This window comes from Borostomias antarcticus (assembly GCF_949987555.1).
Source record: "Borostomias antarcticus genome assembly, chromosome: 18".
Lineage (NCBI taxonomy): Eukaryota > Metazoa > Chordata > Actinopteri > Stomiiformes > Stomiidae > Borostomias > Borostomias antarcticus.
In genome coordinates, this window is record NC_140251.1 from 4,698,884 (window position 1) to 4,721,016 (window position 22,133).

Genomic DNA, 22,133 nt, shown 5'->3' on the forward strand with positions numbered 1-22,133 from the left:
TTATATTTGTTGATATTAGAATCAAAATCAGAATTCATTTATTGCCATTGTACTTTTACATATCAGTGTTTTGTTTCAGAGTAATTAATGATAGTCAATAAATCATAAAATGAAGGTATGGAAAGGCATGGAAGCTCAACATGATTTTCTTCCATTTTGGACACAACGGACAAGATGAGCCACAGATGTCATAGTGTAAGATAGGGGTGTGTCTTTAGCAGTCTGGAGTAGGCTACATCCTTTAGTCTTGTTTACCAAGAAAGGCAACTCCCCCACAATAAACACATGGAGCATATGGTCACTGTTGAATTTGTTGATCCTTGGGACATAATACTGCCATCTACTGTATAAGGGTTAGGGTTTTGATGGGACACAATAGTGAGAAAGAGATTATCAGGAAGGAGACTTGACAATCACTATCAAGCGTTCATCCAGTTATCAGAACCCCGTAGGTCTGCTTGTCCACCTGCCTTTCTGTCTATCTGGCTACCTGTCTTTCTGTCCCCTTGTCTGCCCGCTCACATGTCTGTCTGTCTGTCCCTGGTTGGGTTATGAGTGGGTTGCCTGGTTGGGTTATGAGTGGGCTGCCTGGTTGGGTTATGAGTGGGCTCCTTAGTGCAGTGCTGTGGAAGACTGCGTTCACAGGTCTGTCCCCTGACTGAGTCACCACAGGAAGTGAGAACACAGTTTGAGCCCTCACGTACGCACGCACGCACGCACGCACGCACGCACGCACGCACGCACGCACGCACGCACGCACGCACGCACGCACGCACGCACACACACACACACACACACACACAGGGGTTGCCGAAGCACTCAAGTAACCACATGGCGAGCACAAATGTACACGAGTACAAATGCATTTAAGTAACACACCTAGCAAACCTAACATCTCCAAAATTAGGTTGAAATTAGAGCTTGTACAAATTAAAGCAGACCACATAGTTAACAAAATGAATTAATGACAGGCTACACTTGTACACAAGAAAAGTGTTTCTCGGCTGCAACCAAGTAGCACAGTGGAGACATGTACTAGTACTAGGCTTCTTAGGCTACACTTACCTTACAGTGCACTAATATGTTTTAATTTTAAAAGAAAGAGATCAGGCCTAACACCAAACAAATGCACTCACCAGTAGAATTAGGGAAATATTCAACTGGACTGCTTTGAATACAGCATCTTATCTGTCAGGCAGAGCATCAAACAGACAGAGCAGACATAAGACCTATGTAACATTAGGCCCGACATAAAACTAAGCTCATGTCTTTGACAATGTAGCAATGCCTTCCAAACATGTAAGCACATCCAGATATGCACCTCCCATACCTTTTCAAACTTTCACTTACACAGGCATTGGTAGGCTACATTTATCTATTTAAACAGTGCTGTAGGCTATCGACGGGTAGATTTCAGTGTCTGCTTGCTTTAGTGATTCATCTCAACCAGTTACCTCATTATGGTTGATGAGACTTGTCTGGTGAAAGGAGCTCTTTGCCATAAAGACGTCAGTCTCCTCTCCATTAGTCAGTCTCACCTGATTGCAATTCAAGTGCTCCATTTCTTGTCTGCACTTAATATTTGAAGTAGTTTAAATTACTCAACTGTCCTTTAAGAAACAGACTGATAATGTGGCATAGTGTAACGGAGATCCCTGGGCCTGTTCAAGCACACATTGTCCCACTAGCAAGCATATCAGTGATCAACTGTATTTCAGGTTTAGCCTATCAAGCGGCGCCAGGTAGAAAATGTACTTCCTTCACCAAGGAGAGCCTCAGCAGACCTGTTTCAGAAGTTCAGAACAGTTGTTTAGTGACCTGGACAAGCCATCACAATTTCATTTAGGCTAGTTTCATAGGTTTCAAAAGGGCTGTCAACCAAAATAGATAATCCATGTCACCATGTTCTTCAAGGCAGGTAGAGCAAGTAGGCTACTGTTCTCTGTAATTACTGATAGATGCACAAGTTCAACTTCGAGTTACACGGGTTCAGAGCAACACGTGTAACAAAACACCCGCACTTCCTGATTAGACTACACGTAAGTGAATAGGCTGCACGTGCAGTAAGATAAGTATCGTCTACGTAGTTCCTAAAAAAAGAAATAGCTCAAAAAGTGTTTATTTCATATTACATTTTGTGGCTAAAACTGGTCTACGATAGACTAGGCGTCTTGAATTGACAGGAGAAGCAATTTAACGGGATACTAAAAAACAGTTTATTCTAGTCATGCCAGATGACTTCCAGTAGGCTAGTCATCTGGGATTGAAAGAGAAGAGGCTATAGGGCACTTACCACAAAGTATCCGAAGGACAAATTAAGCCACCCAACAGCCTACCTTGCCACTGTTTATGAAGTCAGCTGGATCCCGGTGCAGGAATGTGACTGGCTGACTGTTCGTCTGGGGAGGGACTACACACACACACGCACACGCACACACGCACACGCACACGCACACACACACACACACACACACACACACACACACACACACACACACACACACACACACACACACACACACACACACACACACACACACACACACACACACACACACACACACACACCGCCGCGATTTGTCACCAAGCAATGGGATTCCACGCGGATGTTTCGCTACAGGTCAGTTTGAGGAAATGGATCTGTCAACAAGATTATTCAATTCATCAGTTCAAGGCCTAAAACACAATCCTCAGAGAATGAATTGCTCAAAATAGACTGCGTTAGATAGGCGTAATATAATATTGTGTGGCATTTCCCTGCAGATGTGATCCATGCGGACTGTTGGTTATTCCACCAAGTGGTTTGAAATTATTATGACACATCGAGTGCATCCGTTTCGTGTTGGTTATTAATTCATAAACATTCATCAGAGGAGTAATTCCTCACATGACCAATCCATTAGAGGCTTGCTCAATATGGTGTAACCTGTTGACCAACTGTAGCCTTCATAGCCTGTTAAAACAGGTGATGTTGAAAGAGTTGTTGTATCACAAGTTATCAGATGAGGGCGCCAGAGGACAACAAACCATAGTCAGAGAGGGGAAGTCAACAGTCTCATGAGTGGCTCCAGGTTTGCAGCTTGGACAATATCCCAAATCAGGCCCCATATGGCTGTGTGGAGATCTCAGTAGATCTGACAAGTAAATAACATGTTAGCAGCTCCAACCATCCAATCAGAGGTCAGGCTTTTACTAAACTATTTGCAGCTGTCCAGTCCCCTAGACCTGTGCACCCGGCCACTCCAACACACCCTGGAGCACAGCAAGACCTCGTGGTGTGTTCCAGGTGCCTGGGGAACTGGGACTTGAGCCCTCGGGGCCTCATATCCAGCACTCTGTTCCTTCACTCTGTCTTTGCTAGCTGTTTGTGGCAACTTTGTTTGGACACTGTCCTGGATCTTATCACCACATGTATCTGACTAAATAGTCATAGTTGTGATATCAGGCCCCAAAGAAAGAGTCCATAAAGCAAAATGGAGATTGGGGCGTTTGACATTAAGTCAAAGAAACTGTAGCCTAGATGGTTTGTGACTGCATGTACAGTACAGTATACCACATTTAAATGAGATCACATGTTAACTGTTCAGAACAGGAGAGTTCTTAAACTTTGTTTTGGGGAAAAAATAGGACAGGAATTAGCCAATGTTTTAGGGGCATACAGCCCCTAGGTGGCGATATTTAGCTGTGTTGGAGAAGTCAGCTGGCACCTGTTGAGTGGCAATCAGAGCCAGATAACACCAAGATAGAGTATTGTCATGTTTAATTTCTCCCATTCAGCTAGTTATTCCATTACATAGCATGCAGCAGATGGCAATGTCCATAAATTGCATGATATCACATTCATGTCTGCTTACATCCTTTTGCATTGAATAGCCCATTAATTCCAAATTGTCTCTTTATTAGCTGTGAATAGTATTGGCTGTAGATTTCACTTTTTAGTTTCCAGATACGGATAGTGCATGATGTGTGGTTGTATAGGTAGTTTGCTTGTATGCCTTCATGTTGACCTGTTGACAGGCCTTGTGGGACACTTACAGTGTGTTTTGTGGTTTATTTGCTGTTACAATCCCTCCCCTCCCCAATTACTCAGTCACAAACATTTCCCCCACAGCCGTTCATAAGGTCGCATGTGCACCAATGTTATTTCTCAGGTTTTTAATCATTTTACTGTTGACAGATTTGACCAATCTGACTTTCCGAGGATGTGGTCATGGTTGGCCTGCCTTCATGTAGGCCTATAAACCTCTGCAACTGGAGCTGAGGACTGCAGGCGGACTAGGGTGCTGCTATTGCCTCTTATCACACAGAGTCTTATTGTGCAAGACAAGCTATTACACGCTCCATTTTCAGCCTGGCTGCAGATACCATAGTGGATGCAGAGTTTGCCAAATTACTTTGTGATATGGAAGCAAAGCTTCCATGGCCGCCATTAAACACCCTCACCAAACCATCTAAGCCTGGGCTCCATCAAGATCAGCACATTACAATTAGGCTACTGCTAATTGATTAGTCAAGCTTCTAGGCTAAGCTGGCCGCTGTTGCTATTCACCCTTACAATGCACGTGCATCAGGGATTTCCCCCGCCTCTCGGAGTTGGATGCGGTCCAATGACATGATTGCATGTAAGTACCACTCCCGACAGGCCTTTCCCCAGAGAACATGTGGTTCCCATTGCTTAGTGAGTTTCTCCATATGAGCACACTGGTCACTCAGGCTTTCCAGTATATCATAGGCCCTCACAGCTCTCCTAGTCTCACTGTAACCTGCTTCTGTCTCTGTATACCTGCAGGATTCCAGTGACTGCAATTAGACTGACAAACAGTTACTGGAACTATTGACTATGTTGGATGCTGTGTAGGCTACTGTGCTACTGTAATTTGATAGTAGTGGCAACTGTAACCTGTTGATAGCTTAAATCCAAATTCCACTACTGTAATCTAAGAAGGCCAAATAGTGTTTGAGGAAATACAATAAAGCATTGCTTGTTTCAGAGAATAGCATTACAGTCTCACACAACTATTTTTCCAGTTGGCTACCAACTGTGCCGCTTCAAACATCTGCCCGAGTACCTCAAATCCCTTTAATTTCAGTCCCAACCATAACCTGGGCAAGTAAAAACATTATCTTTTTATCTTTTATTTGGCTCACCCTCTCACAAGTCCCTTTAAGCATCCCACAGGAGTCCCAGCTCATACACCATGGAGGAGAAAGAGCCAATTTTCTGGTCTGTACAGCATCATGTAGAAATAAATTGCAGGTGTTATTTCAATCATGCCTTGGCCCTGTTTTTAGAATAAATATGTTAAGGCTTTTGTAAAACCGAACTATACTTGGCTTATTTTTGGCTGTCGCCCTAAAGTGAAACCGAGGTGAAACTATATCTCCATCCTTCAGACAGAAACAGGGTCTTGTAGTCCACACTGGATATGTGTCCCATCCCCCAAACCAGCTCTAACTTTATGAATAGCTCCCAAACATACCCTCCTTCACTGACCCTCGCAACCACATCAGAATGTACTCCAACATTCTGCAGATCAACTTGCTGTGTTGGAATTTCACACATAATGCCAATCATCTGGCTGCTAATTCTACGTTCTTCTCACTGAGGAACTTTTGCCAAAGTCCAAGCCAAGTATTCGTTGGCCTGCTAGGACGTAGCTAATTTTAAGAGCTGAACAAATCATGATGGATGGCTGCAGATGTTGGAAGAGTGAGGTGGTGTGAATATTTGTTTGTTCGATGGCGGAGATGGCTGCTTGAGTGTATAGTTCATCCTCAGTGTGTCCCTCAACTGGAATCAGAACCATCTGCATTTACACATTCCTGCTACATACTTGGTGAGTAGAATGGATAAAGGCAATTTATTATAGCAGTATGTGTCACCATCATGTCTCCCTGTCACCTATCATGATATCATGTCACATATCATGCTGTCAGCCTCCAGAGGGTCACATACAGAGACCTCAGACACCCGGTCCACACAGTATTTCCACAGGCTTTCTTCCTTGGTATCGTGCCTAGTTCGGTGTGGAAAGGTGATGGCCGCGGAGGAGGTAGGGAGATGACATCACAGGTTTTCCTCAGTAAAAGGAAATCCGATAACCCCCCCCCCCCCCCCCCACACACACACACACACACACACACACACACACCCCACCCCATGCAAATGCTTGAACCAGTTTTTATACATTAATACATTTGGTGCACAAGTTTTGTGCTCGGTTTCATAAAGACGGTCAGATCTCTTGTTACTGCATTGTGGTTTGTGGATGAAGTTTACAGATAGTGGTGAGAGGACAGGGAACATTTATTATTGGATGTGCAAGTATCTCCATCCCTTCACTTCCTCCCCTCCAGACTCTGTGGACTCTTATTAGCTGGTCTTTCCATGTCTCCTCATCTCAAGCCAAGTTAGAGAAGCCGCTATTTAATGGTTCTATATCCCAAGTGTGGACCAGAAATGAAATCCCAGCTCCTCTTTCCAACCATGACCATAAATAACTGATTGATTTATGAGCTGATAGCGAGCCAGATGAAGAAGTCTCTGTTCCGTCTTGCCGGTCATATAGGCTGTAACGTTATTTTAATCACACCTGGTCTCAGATCATTAATTGGCCCACGATGGGACCTGTTTTCCGGCTGGCTGGCTGGCTGGGAGGACAGCCCGGGTCAGCTGACTTGGGTCGTTGTTAAACGCTTTCTGAACATCAAAGGGATATCTCAGTCAGAGTAAGACCGTTTTTTCAGTGGCAGAGTTATGCTATGCAGGGGCAGCGACGGGTCTGTAGAATACTTACTCATTTAATGTGATCAGCTGTGTCTTGATTTGATTGGCACTTATTTATTTACAATCTTTTTGAACCTCCAAACCAGTGGAAGAAAGGTCAAATGTCATAAGACTAATTTATTTGAACAGGGCTGTATAACATCTGCTTTCTATAGGCTCCATCGGAATACAGCACTATTTAGATGCACTGTAAGATGTCCGCTGAGGGAAACATGGTGTGAGGGAGTAACTACAATTCATTCTTACTGCTTGTGACTAAAAGAATTAGCAAAGGAAATGTGCTCACTGACCTTTTCACATTTCCGCTCCTAATTTACAAAATGTTCTAAATGACACCTGACAAAGATCATCTTCCATATCATCTTACTGTCCTGTCTCAGTGATGTCTGAGACATGGTATTCTGACACCTAAGTGCCATTACTATCACTGTTCCTATGACCTCACATTCCACCACACCATGTATGTATTTATTGGGGAATGGAGTCTGCAGGTGCACTAGAGAGAAGAGCCAACCAGTGACATGTTAAAGACCTTCTAGGCGAGTAGAGGCCCTAGTTAGCTCTGTGACTAGTGAATGACACACTACCAGGGAACTAGATAGCTAACTACTGTACTTTATTGTCCATTACAGGACATACTATGCCTCACATGCACACAATACAATATACACAGATTTATACACTCATCACCGTACCCTCACACCATACAGATAGCCACTACACATCTCCTGTACAGTGGAATAGGAGGAATAATACACTGCTAAGATATCTCAGTTGGGTAAGCAGTGCGTTGATTGCATAGAGGTGACATTTTCTCATTACTGTGTAGTGTGTATAAACATTAAAGTCGCACTGAAATGAAAAAAGCATTCTGTCCCATTTTGGTTCACATAATTGGTCATAGTGTTCACCTATTCAACGATGTATGCCAAGAAAAATACAAAATTCAACTTTTGTTGTAATCTTATATCAAATTATATAATTTCTTACTTCCTGGAAAACGGTAGGTCATGTGCAGTGACGACAACAGGTACCTTAGATTTTAGGCCAATAATCTCACGACATTCACCCGTCAATCAACGCTATCCATCTATCGAATCTGTTCTTAAAACCTGTCCACTTGTCAATGTTCCAATCAAATTCCTCTAAACATTATGTCCCACCCTCATAGCTTGTTTGCGTCGGATATACAGTACGTCAAACTAGGGAAGTTAGATGATCTCAAACGTCCGTTTCAGTGCGACTTTAAGAATACAGTTTAAAAAAAACAAAGATGGAAAGGCAAAGGGACTTCGCTTTCTCTCAATTATTGTCAGTACAGATCATGAAGGTGTTGTGTTTTTCCTACTGTGTAGTCAGCAGTCTGTCAAGGGCTCTGTGCTCTGCAGTTTACTTGGTCAACACACCATGGCCTGACAGCCTCATCTCCTAATAGAGTATGGGGGATGATCACACCGTTCAAAGCTCGTCATTTCTCAGAGCTCCAGTAAAGGAAGGGAAGTGTAAGTCTGCTCTATAATTCTGCTTACGTCTCAATGGTTCTGGACAGCTTATTTCCCAGCATTTCGCCAAAATAAATAGTTTATGAGTGAGATCCCCTAGTATATGGTGTAAGATGTCCTGGGAAACGAGGATGGGAGTGCGAGGAGGACGGTTGACCTCGCCTCACCACTCCTGCGGGAGTGTGAATAAGTCTGCATGAGGGGTATTTCCAGACGCGCAAGGCTGCTTTCCCAGAAACACATTAAGTCTTAAACTACAAAACATGTCGATGGAGATTCTCCACTGAAAGTTCTCTCTTAGTTTGCTCTTAGTTCTAGACTAGGCTTGGGAGCCTGTCACCTGACAGCAGCCGAGCGAGTGATTGGCTGTCAGGGTAATGGGGTGTAGCCACCCGGGGAACTGATTCCTGTGGTGTCATGCTGGCGGAGGCTCATGTCTCCATGTTGTCTTCCGGAAATCCAGAATAAACAATGTTCTGTTATTCAGTCATATGGGAAGTTTGACATGCATGGTCACCAAAGGAGTGCTTTTTTCAAACATGTTTACTGATCACATAATGTCTCTATAATGCATGTCTATGTGCAGGGAGAGTTGCTTGTCTGAAATAGTATACAATTACATAGATTATATGGAATCATATAAACCGCTATGTAGTACTGCATGTTTTCCTACTCTGGAGGAGACAGCCTGTGTATTCACAGGCGAAACGTTCAACTTTATTTTACAGACCATTGTCCTTTATAGAGAAATTATATAAAATTAGTGTTGCGTACTGTTAACATGATTTAAATGTAGCAATACCAAATAGATACATTCACTTCCATGTATCCCTCTTTTGTTCTGACAGTGATTCTCTTCGACTCTGGTTCCTCAGATTTGACATTCCAAAAAGCTTTTGTTCTCCTGTGTTCTCAGTTTGGTTCTCGTCTCGGAGGGATCACATGTACTACTCTGACTGTAGCTAGATTCCTCTATGAGTCCATAGCATAGCGCGGGCCTAGACGTTAACAGAATAAGAGTGTGATCAGAACCATATACATTCCTCCGGGGAGCTGAAGATGATTTAGTTCAGAGTTATAGTGTAGCTTCTTCTACAGCCAGACTTCAACTGATTCTTGAACTATTCAGATCCACAGTAACCACAGCTGCCAAAACATCAGCTTTTTCACAGACAGTCTGTAGAACTCACAGGAGGGCTTCACCATGCTTCACCATGCTGGCCATCACAGTAGAGTATATCATAATGGCTGCTATTGGACATGTTAATCTCTGAGTATGTTTGGAAAGATCTCTACAGAGTGATAGATAGATAGATAGATAGATAGATAGATAGATAGATAGATAGATAGATAGATAGATAGATAGAAAGATAGATAGATAGATAGATAGATAGATACTGTAGAAAGAAAGAAAGAAAAAGAAAGAGAAAGAGAAAGAAAGAAATACTTAATCCTATCTAATCTAATCCTAGAAATACTAAATCAAATCAAACTATTTATTTTATTTAGCACATTTCAAACACAGAGGCAACGCACTGTGCTTTACAGAGATAAAGGTGGGGATGTACAGTACACAGTGATCCTACCCCAAATTTTCCAGAGGGAAGAAAAAAAAAAAACAGTTCATGCATTTGAGCCAATATAGGTGAACTGTAAAAATTCTTCCCTGGCCTCTCTCTACGAGACGATCAAGCAAGGTCATGGAAAATGTTAAAATGCATTAGCTAGAAACATTGTATTGGCCACTAAGTATGGAATAAATTACTTCATTATAAGAAACATACAGTAATACTATCAATAAAGTAGATATAGTTCCAGAGATGTTGCCTACTATACATAGTAGGCCACTATATTACTGTAGCTATCCCTGTCATCCATTTTAGTATACTGTATATACTGTATATACTTTCATAATTCCCTTGGTGCAGCGGCACATAAAAACATAAAACAGCACGGTAAAAACAGTAAGACAAAGGCATAATAACAAGGGCATTAAGAAGGCATGATCATTACTATTGGGTATGGGGGAATGTGCTCACTGGGGCCATGTCAGCAACCACCTAGTATTAGGGTGGTACACTGCCAGGAGGGAGGGGAGAAATAAAGAGACAGAGAACAAGAGGAAGAGAGAGAGAGAGAAACCCAGAGGGAGAGAGAGAGACCACCCAGTGATGACGGAGCTGAGTGGCTGTTGCTGTCTCTATGGGTGGCATCGTGCACAGTACATTGTGAAGGTCTGACCTCACAGACAGGCAGACACCACAACTACAGCCAGGCCAGCACTGTGTCTGCTTAGAGCCTGAACTGAAGGCCTCCGCCTGGAGCACAGGGAGGTTCACAGAGATCCAGAGAGCCGCTACACCAGAGACCTCACCTCTCCCAAGGCCAAGTGGATCAGAGGTTGACATGCACGACTGCTTTATTGAGTTAGACTTGGAGATGTCAACACTGTGTGTTCTGTTTAAAGACGTGAGGGTGCATAATTTCCATAATAATTTAAGGTCTGTCAGACAAGGATTCATGCAGGAATAGGCGCTCTCTCTCTCTCTCTCTCTCTCTCTTCTGTCTTCTGTGTCTAACTCCCATCCAACTATAACAGAGGTTCATGCCAGATGTGTATTCATGGTGAGGATTCTCCATAGATTTGAATTTGAATTGAATATTCATTAGAAGTACATCATTTCATTTAGTAAACTGTCCCCTGTTCTTGCTGTGATTTGATTATGTGGTTCATATGTTTATTGGTACTATGAGCACACATGATGTTTTTTCCAGAGATGCATTTTTAGCCGGAAGGTTTTATATCCTCGGCAGTTGTGATTTAACTTGCTGCTCTTTTGTCCAACTGAGAATGTTAGATAATTTAAAAGAATTGGATCTATTAACTCCTGGCTAGGGACGGCGAGTGTAAATGTCGACCAATAAGCTATAACTCTCAGGGATTTTCTGGATGTGCTTTGTGAAAGAGGTATGCAGTTTACTGTTGAGAGAATTGCTCTGAATCCTGCTCAGTTCTTCTACTGCACCTTGGAGACACGTCTGATGCTCTTGCAGTTCCCTGAAAATCTGGCTCCCATAATCACAGGGATGTTCCCTAACCCCCACACTAACCCTAGCTAGCCATGGGCTGTCATTGAGGCTACCTAACCCCCACACTAACCCTAGTCCTAACTGAGCTAGCCATTGGCTGTCATTCTGAACAGAGTGAGCTACAGCTCACCTTCAAGGAATGCCTGAAGGTGGCACACTTTCACTTGTCAGCTGCCTCTCCAACCAAAGTAGGTCTTTATCTGGTATCTGTGGAGTTGGCTGTGGGTCCAGTACAACAGGAAACACCTACTACATGAAACACCCATTACTACAGGACACACCTACTACTACAGGACACACCCCCTACTACATGAAACACCCACTACTACAGGACACACCCACTACTACAGGACACACCCACTACTGCAGGACACACCCCCTACTACAGGACACACCCCCTACTACAGGACACGGCTACTACATGAAACACCCACTACTACAGGACACACCCCCTACTAAAGGACACGCCTACTACATGAAACACCCACTACTTCATGACACACCCCCTACTACAGGACACACCCACTACTACAGGACACACCCCCTACTACATGATACACCCACTACTACAGGACACACCCCCTACTACAGGACACGCCTACTACATGAAACACCCACTACTTTATGACACACCCCCTACTACAGGACACACCCACTACTATAGGACACGCCTACTACATGAAACACCCTCTACTACAGGACACGCCTACTACATGAAACACCCACTACTTCATGATACACCCACTACTACAGGACACAACCCCTACTACAGGACACGCCTACTACATGAAACACCCACTACTTCATGATACACCCCCTACTACAGGACACACCCCATACTACAGGACACGCCTACTACTTAACACCCACTACTACAGGACACGCCTACTACAGGACACACCCCCTACTACAAGACACACCTACTACATGATACACCCCCTACTACAGGACACGCCTACTACATGATACACCCCCTACTACAAGACACGCCTACTACATGATACACCCCCTACTACAAGACACGCCTACTACATGACACACCCCCTACTACAAGACACGCCTACTACGTATACCTTTTTATTTACACCTCAAGCTTATCTGCAGTGTTTATACCTTTGAGGACATACTAATTAGTTACTAATTCTTTTCGGATGATTTAGATGCTGTTGTTTGTGTTGGCCTAGGAGAGAGTCTGTTGGCAGGGACAAGTGTTGCGAGTGAAGTGTCTGTCTTTGTGCCACGTAAGAGCACATCCAAGAGTTACTACACACAGGGAGCTGGAATCAGCGTCATAGTTCATGACTATCAGATTTACAAAACAAATGGTTTGCTTATTCCTGGGCATCTACACTATGTGCTTATCAAGATATTTCACTGATCTAAGCTGGCCAGGATCTCAAAGTGTGAATCTCGGTTGTAAAAAGAAGAGAAATTAGAGCTGTCACAACCCTTTCAAGTCAAATTCAGTTTGAAAATAAATCATGACAGATTTTCCAAGCTTAATTTTGGAGCAGTGATTTAAGATGGATTTGGTGCACTGTACTGATATTTATGGATTTAACATTGGGGGGGGGGTAGGGGGGGGTTGCAGTGTAGTTTAGGCTACACCAAGCATCACCATGCAGCAGGAGTGGCTGCATAGACATTGAGCACTTTCTAGTCATTATGTTTGTTGATTTCATTGGATTGAATTTAAGTTGAGAGACAGACGATAAACAGACATCAGATGTGATTATATTTTCCCCCAAACCTTCCAGGGATTCCATAATCCATGAGGTTATGTCTAAGGTTAACATGGAGCATCACTCTCACTCTCATCAGGAACAGCATTTGTTTTGGTTGGTTTGTGGATTACAGTAGGAGCATTAAAGTTACCATAGCACAGTCATCTGTGGCCAATTTCACTGACACGATTTTCCATGCTGGTTCATCACCTGCTCGAATGGCCAGTCCTGCCCATGATTTTCTCTACTCATACCTTGACTCTGGTCCAGACTAGCGAAATTAGGCATTTCAAACATAAGTCTGACCTTAAAATTGTATAAATGAAGTGTGTGCTATGAATGTATTTGGGCAACCAAGGAAATATGTCAGGTTGTTCTCAGTGCATGACCAATTCCCTAGTTATCGCCTTTAATATTCATTTTTAATCCATGATGGATGAAATGTTCTTGACCTCAATTTCTGGTCCAAGAGTTGTGTTAAGGGCAAAGATATGAGCAATATTAATCACGGGGTGTGTTGTTAGTTTAGGGAATGCTATGGAAATGTCTTCAAACAGGGTTTTGGCAGAAGCAGCACAAACTCTGTGAGGATATGAATTGCATTTACTGGAGTCAGTTTGCACTTGGAATCTGCAGAAGCCAGTTTGTATCTGAGCCTGACTCTGCCAGACGGTTATTAGAAAAGCCGCCATGACTCCTGTTGTAGCAGAACCTTGTGTTTTTATGGACCTTCTCAGTCCTCCTCTCTCATGGATTCCTAACATTTCCTAACAGTCTGCCATGGACTAACTAATCCAGAGCTCTGTCATGTTCTAGTTCTAGTCCACCAACTGGACCGGTCACTCTAATGCTGTCCTTCCTTCAGGGGCCACCAGGAGCAGTGGGCAGCTTTCAGCACCCAAGGACCAAGTCCATTCTGCTCAGTCCAAGTCCCGGTGTTCTTCTGCATGCTTTTATATTGGGGTTCTTGGGAAGAAACCCTTGTGAACACAGGGAGAACAAACTCAGAAAGGCCCAGGAGATACCCCACCAGGAGACCCCCCCCCCTGAGTACCTGACAACCCTGAGGACAATATCAACAGAATATCAACAGTTAACATGTCTACCTGACTTCTAAGGCTGATCAAAGTGAAAGACGTAAGGACTCTCTCCTGATGGTCTAGGTATTGAAGGGTTTACTGACCATGGCTGGGATGAGTGGCTTCACTTATTGTAAGCTGCTTTGAATACAAGTGTCTGCTAAATGATTAAGATCAGATGTGATGTAGTCTTTAGTAGTCAGGCCTTTAGACTTAGTGAGCAGACATACAGGACTATGTGCGGTCTCTCTCAGCGGTCTCTCTCAGCCTCCGTCTCAGGCATCACATTCTACCACTCATGCTTAGCTAAGTTTTCGCACTTGGACAGACCTGAGGCACTTCTACTGGTTTCATTGGCTAGTGATGTCACCACACCTGTTACTACACTTCCCATGATCCCCTCCAGGTGTAGTGCACTGCACCTCTCAGCTCGATATTCCTGTTTCCACTTAGAGGCACTTAATTTAAAAAAATTAAATCTTCATTTATTCACTTCTACTCCACTATAACTTTATTTTTTAACTTATTTGTATCTTATTTCCCTGTTTTATGTTAAGTATGTACATGTGCATGTCATTTCTTTGTCGTAAAGCACTATGACCTACATTTCCGTATGAAAGGTGCTATACAAATAAAATGTATTATCATCATCATCATCATCCAGATGGCCCAAGGCAAAACAAATGGCCAGTGCAAAAGTTCCTTTGGTGTTCTGTAAGCATTCAGATCTCATTGAAGCACACTAGTCTATTATAAGATGAGAAGTGCAGTGCTTGGTTTCTTTGTGGTGTGGCTGATGATACTGCTGCTTTCTCCTCGTTGCCTCCGGCTCACCTCAGTCATGGTCATAAGAGTGCTGATTAAATGAAGAAAAGATTTGAAAACAACTGTCCTTTGTGCTCAAATTTCGAGAGCTATCTGGGGCCATTCTGGTTGTATTTCAGTCCAACATGTGTTTCCAGTCTTGTATTCCTTTTTTTTCCCCCCGTTCTTTTTCCCCCCAACATTAATAAATGGAAAATGCTGTTGAAAAAGATAGGAGCTGTCACGCAGACAGAGATACCATGAATCAAGTGTCCTCCTCTCCCAGGTGGAGATCTGGGATCCACATGCTCCATAAATCCCCGGTACCTGGATGGAGGCGAGGCCTGGCGTGACCTCACCTTTCTGCCGCCTCCCTCTGCTCAGGGACACCACGCGCCACATGCAGATTCTTCCCTGAAAGGGTTGGTACTATAAGATTACATCCACTGCTGGCCTAGGTACTGTTGCTTCTAGAATAAGTGCTGTCATTCTGTTAGGGTCTGTATGTGGTTGGACCCAATGATGCAGACAGAGAAGCAGATGTGCAGGTTCAAGGTTCAATACTCGCAAATGGCAAAAATAAGGAGACCATGGCGCAACACTAACACTTAACACTGGACTGACTAGGAGAAAGGAAACATGAGGGCTTAAATACACAACGAGAACAATTAAGGAATGCGGTGCAGGTGAGCGACAAGACACAACAAGACACAGGTGCAGGCAATCACCAGACTAGGGATTCCAAACAAGACACCAACACAAGGGCAGAGGAAACTAGGACTCATGGAAACAGGAACTGAGGCGGGTTCTGGAATAGGGACTGGGCTAAGACCTGAGTGGGAACAGAACTAGGGGCTGGGACCCACAGCAGGGAGGGAACAGACTGGAACTGGGGCTGGAACCAGGGGCTGGGAACTAGAGAGGGACTAGAGGGGACCAGAGGAGCTAGAGAAGACTTGACCCTAGGGGGACTAGAGGGATGGGGGGTGACAGGGTAGGAGGACAGCAGCAGGCAGCCTCTTCTAGCGCAGGGCACGCACAGAGGTGCTGGGGCAGAGAGTCACTGAGGAGAGGGAGGGCAGAGAGTCACTGAGGAGAGTAACTGAGGAGAGGCAGGGCAGAGAGTCACTGAGGAGAGGGAGGGAAGAGAGTCACTGAAGAGAGTCAGGGCAGAGAGTCAGGGCAGAGAGTCACTACGGAGAGTCATGGCAGAGAGTCACTGAGGAGAGGCAGGGCAGAGAGTCGGAGTAAAGGGGCTTAGAATTCAGGGGGCGAGGGTCCAGGCGTGGAGCAGGGGCCGAGCAGGGCGGAAAGGACCATACTGCATTCTTCAGAGTGGCTTAGCAGTGATGTGGGTTGTGTGATAAATCCCTGCTTCCCCATTGTTGTTCTGTGGCCCCACAGTATACTGTATACTGTAAGCTGCGGTGCCTTTGGAGTATGACCCATAAAGTTACATCATACTGTACCGAAAGGACAAAGCATCACTATTGTGATATGAGTCAAAACACCTCATTAATGTCTGGCCGCTTTTCAACAGAATATCCAGGAACTATTCCTGTTGGTTTGCCAAGTGATCCAGTGCAGTGGCAGAAAAAGTAACATCCTCATTCGCCCTCTACAGACATCTCAGACAAAGTTGAGAGTTGTATACTGTAGAAATGGTATTTTGTGCATATGTTCTACTTCAAAAGGCACAAAATAGTTGTGAACTCCAAACGCAAAGTTCATGTGTGTGCGTGTATACGTGCGTATGTGCACGTGTGCATGCATTTGTGTGTGTGTGTGTGTGTGTGTGTGTGCGTGCATGCGTGTGTGTGCACATGTGTGTGCATGTGTGTGTGTGTGTCCTACAAAAACATTCTGATCCATCCCCCAAACTCCTCTTTCAGTTTTCCGTGTCCATGGTGACCTCACCATCATGTCTCACATGTGTAGGTGTTTATTAACTGGCACAGCGTGTGCGAACATGGCCGCGTGATCATCCTGTTTTGATTTCCTCCCAGTACAACCCCCTGCTTTCATCACCAAGCCCGTCTCTCATCTGTGAGATTTATCAGGTAAGCGTCCTTGTGATTAATATTATGTGATTTTTCAGAGCTTAATTTTTTAAACAGTCAAGTGAATGCTTTAATCATGCACCCCTAGTGAAATACTGTGTTTAATCATTAGGCTAAGTGGCCCCAAACTACTGCAATAACACATAATCCCCTTTGGAATACACACAGTAAATTGGTGGAGTAATCCGCCAACGGATTAAAGCATGTTCTGAATGTACTGTACTGTATGTATGCAATAAGATCTCTATTTTTGTTATCTTTAACCCTTTTTTTATGAAGCGAACATTTGGCTGAAACAATACCAGATTGAAAACATCAATCAGCATGAGCATCAGAGCAGAGGGGAAGGAATGTGTTTGCCTAACTCTGACTGACCTATGGAATGCCGGCCTTTGCTTTGCACGCCTGGCCTTTCGGTATTCAGGGTCTGAAGATGTTTTTCAAAATGATTCCAGCCAGCTTGACGCATGAGTGGCGAAAACGTCCAGTAAATCAAAGCAGAGCACTTGTGTTCTCTTACAGGACCGCTTACCACGACACCGGTTCAACTCACAGGGCTGAAGTGCTGTTTATTTTGTCCCTGCCAACTGTCCTTAAGGACATTATTAATGGTCCGGCTGTTTGGGGAAGCTGAATAGGGAAAGACTGTAAGGCCTTCTCTCATTCTCTTTCTCCCTTTCTCTCTCTCCCTCTCTCTCTCTCCCTCTCTCTCTCTCTCTCCCTTCTCTCTCTCTCTCCCTTTCTCTCTCTCTCTCCCTCTCTCTCTCCCTCTCTCTCTCTCTCTCTCTCTCTCTCTCCCTCCTACATGGAACATTGACTCCTAAAAACCTTGTTTTGGGATTCTTCTCTGCAATAAGTGTGTTCAGTTTACTCTCTAATATTGGGGACATCGCCACATTTAAATCCGGACCTCCACAGCTGAAATATGAACTTAATAAATAATAGCATGTCTCAAAATCAACGTTACGAGGGGGAAACTGTTGGATAAACCTAGAGGGAGTCAGATGACATCACTGTGGTTTCTCCTGTTGTCCCCAGAGCGAGGTGATGTTTATGCTGGTTCTCTGGTGAGCTGGTTCTTTGCTGGGCTGTCTCTCTGGTGAGCTGGTTCTATGCTGGGCTGGTTCTATGCTGGGCTGTCTCTCTGGTGAGCCGGTTCTATGCTGGGCTGGTTCTATGCTGGGCTGTCTCTCTGGTGAGCTGGTTCTATGCTGGGCTGGTTCTATGCTGGGCTGGTTCTATGCTGGGCTGGTTCTATGCTGGGCTGGTTCTATGCTGAGCTGGTTCTATGCTGAGCTGGTTCTATGCTGAGCTGGTTCTATGCTGAGCTGGTTCTATGCTGAGCTGTCTCTGAGGCTGGTCTGGGCTTCTCTCACTCACAGCCTCTCTCAAAGCAGCCATTTCATCACTGTCAACCATCACTCTGCATCATTCCATAAACCTCCTTCAAGCCAAAACCCTGTCTGTCTATCTGTCTACCTGTCAGTCTGCCTGTCTGTCTGTCTGTCTGTCTGTCTGTCTGTCTGTCTGTCTGTCTGTCTGTCTGTCTGTCTGTCTGTCTGTCTGTCTGTCTGTCTGTCTGTCTGTCTGTCCGTCTCTCTGTCTGTCTGTCTGTCTGTCTGTCTATCTGGGTGGGTGAATGCATAAATTACATAATTGTTATATATGTATTTGTGTGAACACGTCAACACTGTAAATGAGGGAAACCTCAGAGCTTTACGAGTATAAATAAAGGTTTGAAATTGAAATAAGTGCATACAGTACATGTGCACTTGCATGCGGTACACTTAAGGGTCCCGGTTTGGGGGTTTGAAAATGTGGTCAAGCGAACGTTAGCTAAACGCTAGCTAAACACTATTCAGATAGTCTCACAATGAAAAGTGCTTCTGGTACTGTATCTCTTCCTGTGGCTCACTACTTGATCAAAAGTCAACTCTTCTGCATGTTGTAGATACCGAGTCGACCACAGCTCATTCCTGAGTCTACTGTACTGTTCACGCTGTACTGTATGTTTAGCTCTAATTCAGATCTGATCATGTGAGTGTCTTCTTGAATCTGCCCCACCTACAGTACTTCAGGTTGTGAACCTGGGACCCTACCAGCCTCTAGGACTGGTTCAGGACACTACCAGTCTCTAGGGCTGGTTCAGGACACTACCAGACTCTGGGGCTGGTTCAGGACACTACCAGTCTCTAGGGCTGGTTCAGGACACTAGCAGACTCTGGTGCTGGTTCAGGACACTAGCAGTCTCTAGGGCTGGTTCAGGACACTAGCAGTCTCTGGTGCTGGTTCAGGACACTACCAGTCTCTGGGTCTGGTTCAGGACACTAGCAGTCTCTAGGGCTGGTTCAGGACACTAGCAGTCTCTAGGTCTGGTTCAGGACACTACCAGCCTCTAGGGCTGGTTCAGGACACTACCAGTCTCTAGGTCTGGTTCAGGACACTACCAGTCTCTGGGTCTGGTTCAGTCTAGTCTGATGCAGCATGGGTCCTCAGTCTACTATATGTTGTGACAGGTGTAGTGGAAAGACATTGACAGGTGTAGTGGATAGAGACACTGACAGGTGTAGTGGAAAGACACTGACAGGTGTAGTGGATAGACACTGACAGGTGAAGTGGATAGAGACACTGGCTGCGTTCCGAATCGCATACTTCTACTACTTACTACTAGTACCTACTACAGCTGCCCTCAGAAAGTACGTACTTTGCAAGCAGTAGGCATCCAATTGGGACATACTACTCTGTCATAACATTGCGCCCTGAAAGCTGACCACATCCGTCGCAGTCCATAAAGCGACATTCGCCCACAGCTGTCCGCAGAGACGCGCAAGATTCGAGATGGTTGGCGCAGTAAATCCCTTGCAGATGCACGAGAACGCCAGAGACGCCAATACCGTCGGAGGACAAGAGCTCTCCTGTTGTTCCTTTGCAATGTATGTAGTTTGAACTGAATTGTACATTTTAACCTGATCAAGGTATTTATCCACGTCAGTAAAATTACATAATGCATTTCAGTCATTGTCATTCTATGTCCTGTCTGCATGTGAAGCAGCCTCACATTTAACTTAGTAACGTCAGTGTAAACATTATTGCCAATTCTGTTGTGTAACTTAGTTGACTGAACCTACATTTTACTAACTTTGATATGTGACAGTATATAATCAGATCATTGCAGTTGTAATGTAGTGTCCTTGTATCTCAAACTGGAAATAAACCATTCATGCAATTAAGTTAACTTTTTATTTCCCATTCATTTCACTTCAATCACCATACTCATATTCATAGGATGTCCACCCTACAACATATTGCCAGTTGAACCCCAATGCACCCATCCTGCAGCTCTACTTTGATGATCTCCTGGCTGCAGCAGTGTCTGCACCACTTGACTGTGTTCCAGCTCTCCAAGAACACGATTACACGATCCAACATTAGGATACACAGCATCACACCTCATTGTTTCTTCACCAAAACCAAGCTTGATGCCTGTTAATTTGTTCTTCATTTTGTATTGTCACCCTCATTTTCCCAAGCTACCATTATGCATTATGTTTTGTTTAACACGTGTGATGTATAAATCCAATGATCAATCATAACTACATCTAATGATCAATCATGACTTGTGTATTGTGTACTGTGTAATCCACACATCACTTTGTCCCAGTTTCACCTGTAACTTTGAAGGAAAAAGTGTGGATGCTTTGAAAGACCATTTCAAGTCCAGTGGAGGCCAAGCTACCCGTCAGTCAACAATTATTCAACACTCAGGATACAGTATATTTGACTGATTGAGCTCTAAGAAAGCACAGGTTAGTTGGTCGAAACATTTAATGAGGCATTTTAAGCAAACAAATGAAGCTAATAAAATTAAACATGCTGCAACACAAGACAAACAAAACAAACAAAGCTAAATGATCATTTCTTGGCGAGTGCCTCCAGTAGTGCCAAAAAGCGGTCCTCCCGCCTCTCCTCTCTTGACCGAGACTCATCCTCTCTCCTCCTGGCCTCCTCGTCTCTTCTCTCCTCCCTTGTAAGTTTTATTAGTCAGGTGCACATCATACAGGTATAATATGCACTGGAATGCAATTGCTAGCTCCCAAAAGTGCATAGTACAGTAAAAAATAGAAGTAATTAAGTAAAAGACACTAAAGATTTAAAAAAGAGTAAAAATACAGCACAATCTTGTTATACTGAGGGAGACTGGAGTAGTCCACACCATCTTGTATTTGTCATACCTTGTTCTGGCCACCTCCTCTCTCCTCCTGGCCTCCTCTTCTCTCCTCTCTCCTCCTGCTCTCCTGGTACCTCTCTTCCTCCCTAGCCCTGGCTGCCTCCTCTCTCCCCCTGGCCTCCTCATACCTTTGCCCCTCTAGTGCCTGCTGTCTTGCCTCTCTCTTTTCCGTCTCTCTAAGGTAGTCCAGTACCTGGCTACTGGACTGACCTCCCTCCCTCCTTCTCTTTCGTGGTGGTACAGCAGGACACTCGTCCTCCACAGGAATGGGATCAGACACAGAGGGAGTTGAGACTTCAACAGCCTCCTGGCTTGCTGATGAAATTAGCAATGGTGGGGTGATGGATGGCTTACTGCCCAATGCAGCATCCATCACCCCATACCATTTCCAGGAGGCTGCTGTTGCCTCCCCTCCCTCTGTGCTGACCCCTGTTTTAGGACACTTCAAATCCTGCAAATTAGATGACAGGATTAGTTAATGACACTAAAGCATAGTAAATGGCTAATCGAAGGCATACACACAACACTGGTGACTGACTTTCTATTTTAGTTTGAGGTTCTCCCATTTCTTTTTTATGGTGGCTGGTGTCACCTTCCCCTCCAAGCCAAGCTCAACCACAAACATCCTAAGGGGACAAGGAACATGCCCAGCAATGACAAATGCTCCTTTCATCACATTTCGTAAAATAGGGTCAAGTGTTACTCACTCAAACCCCTTTATTGCTGCATTTCTCTTCCCAGTGAACAGCTCCTCCTTCTCCATCCTCCACTGGATGAGTTGCTCAGTATGTTCATCTGTCCCTAACAAATTAATGATGTTTTCCAGTGAGTCAAAGCAGTTGACTGACTAGTACTTCAA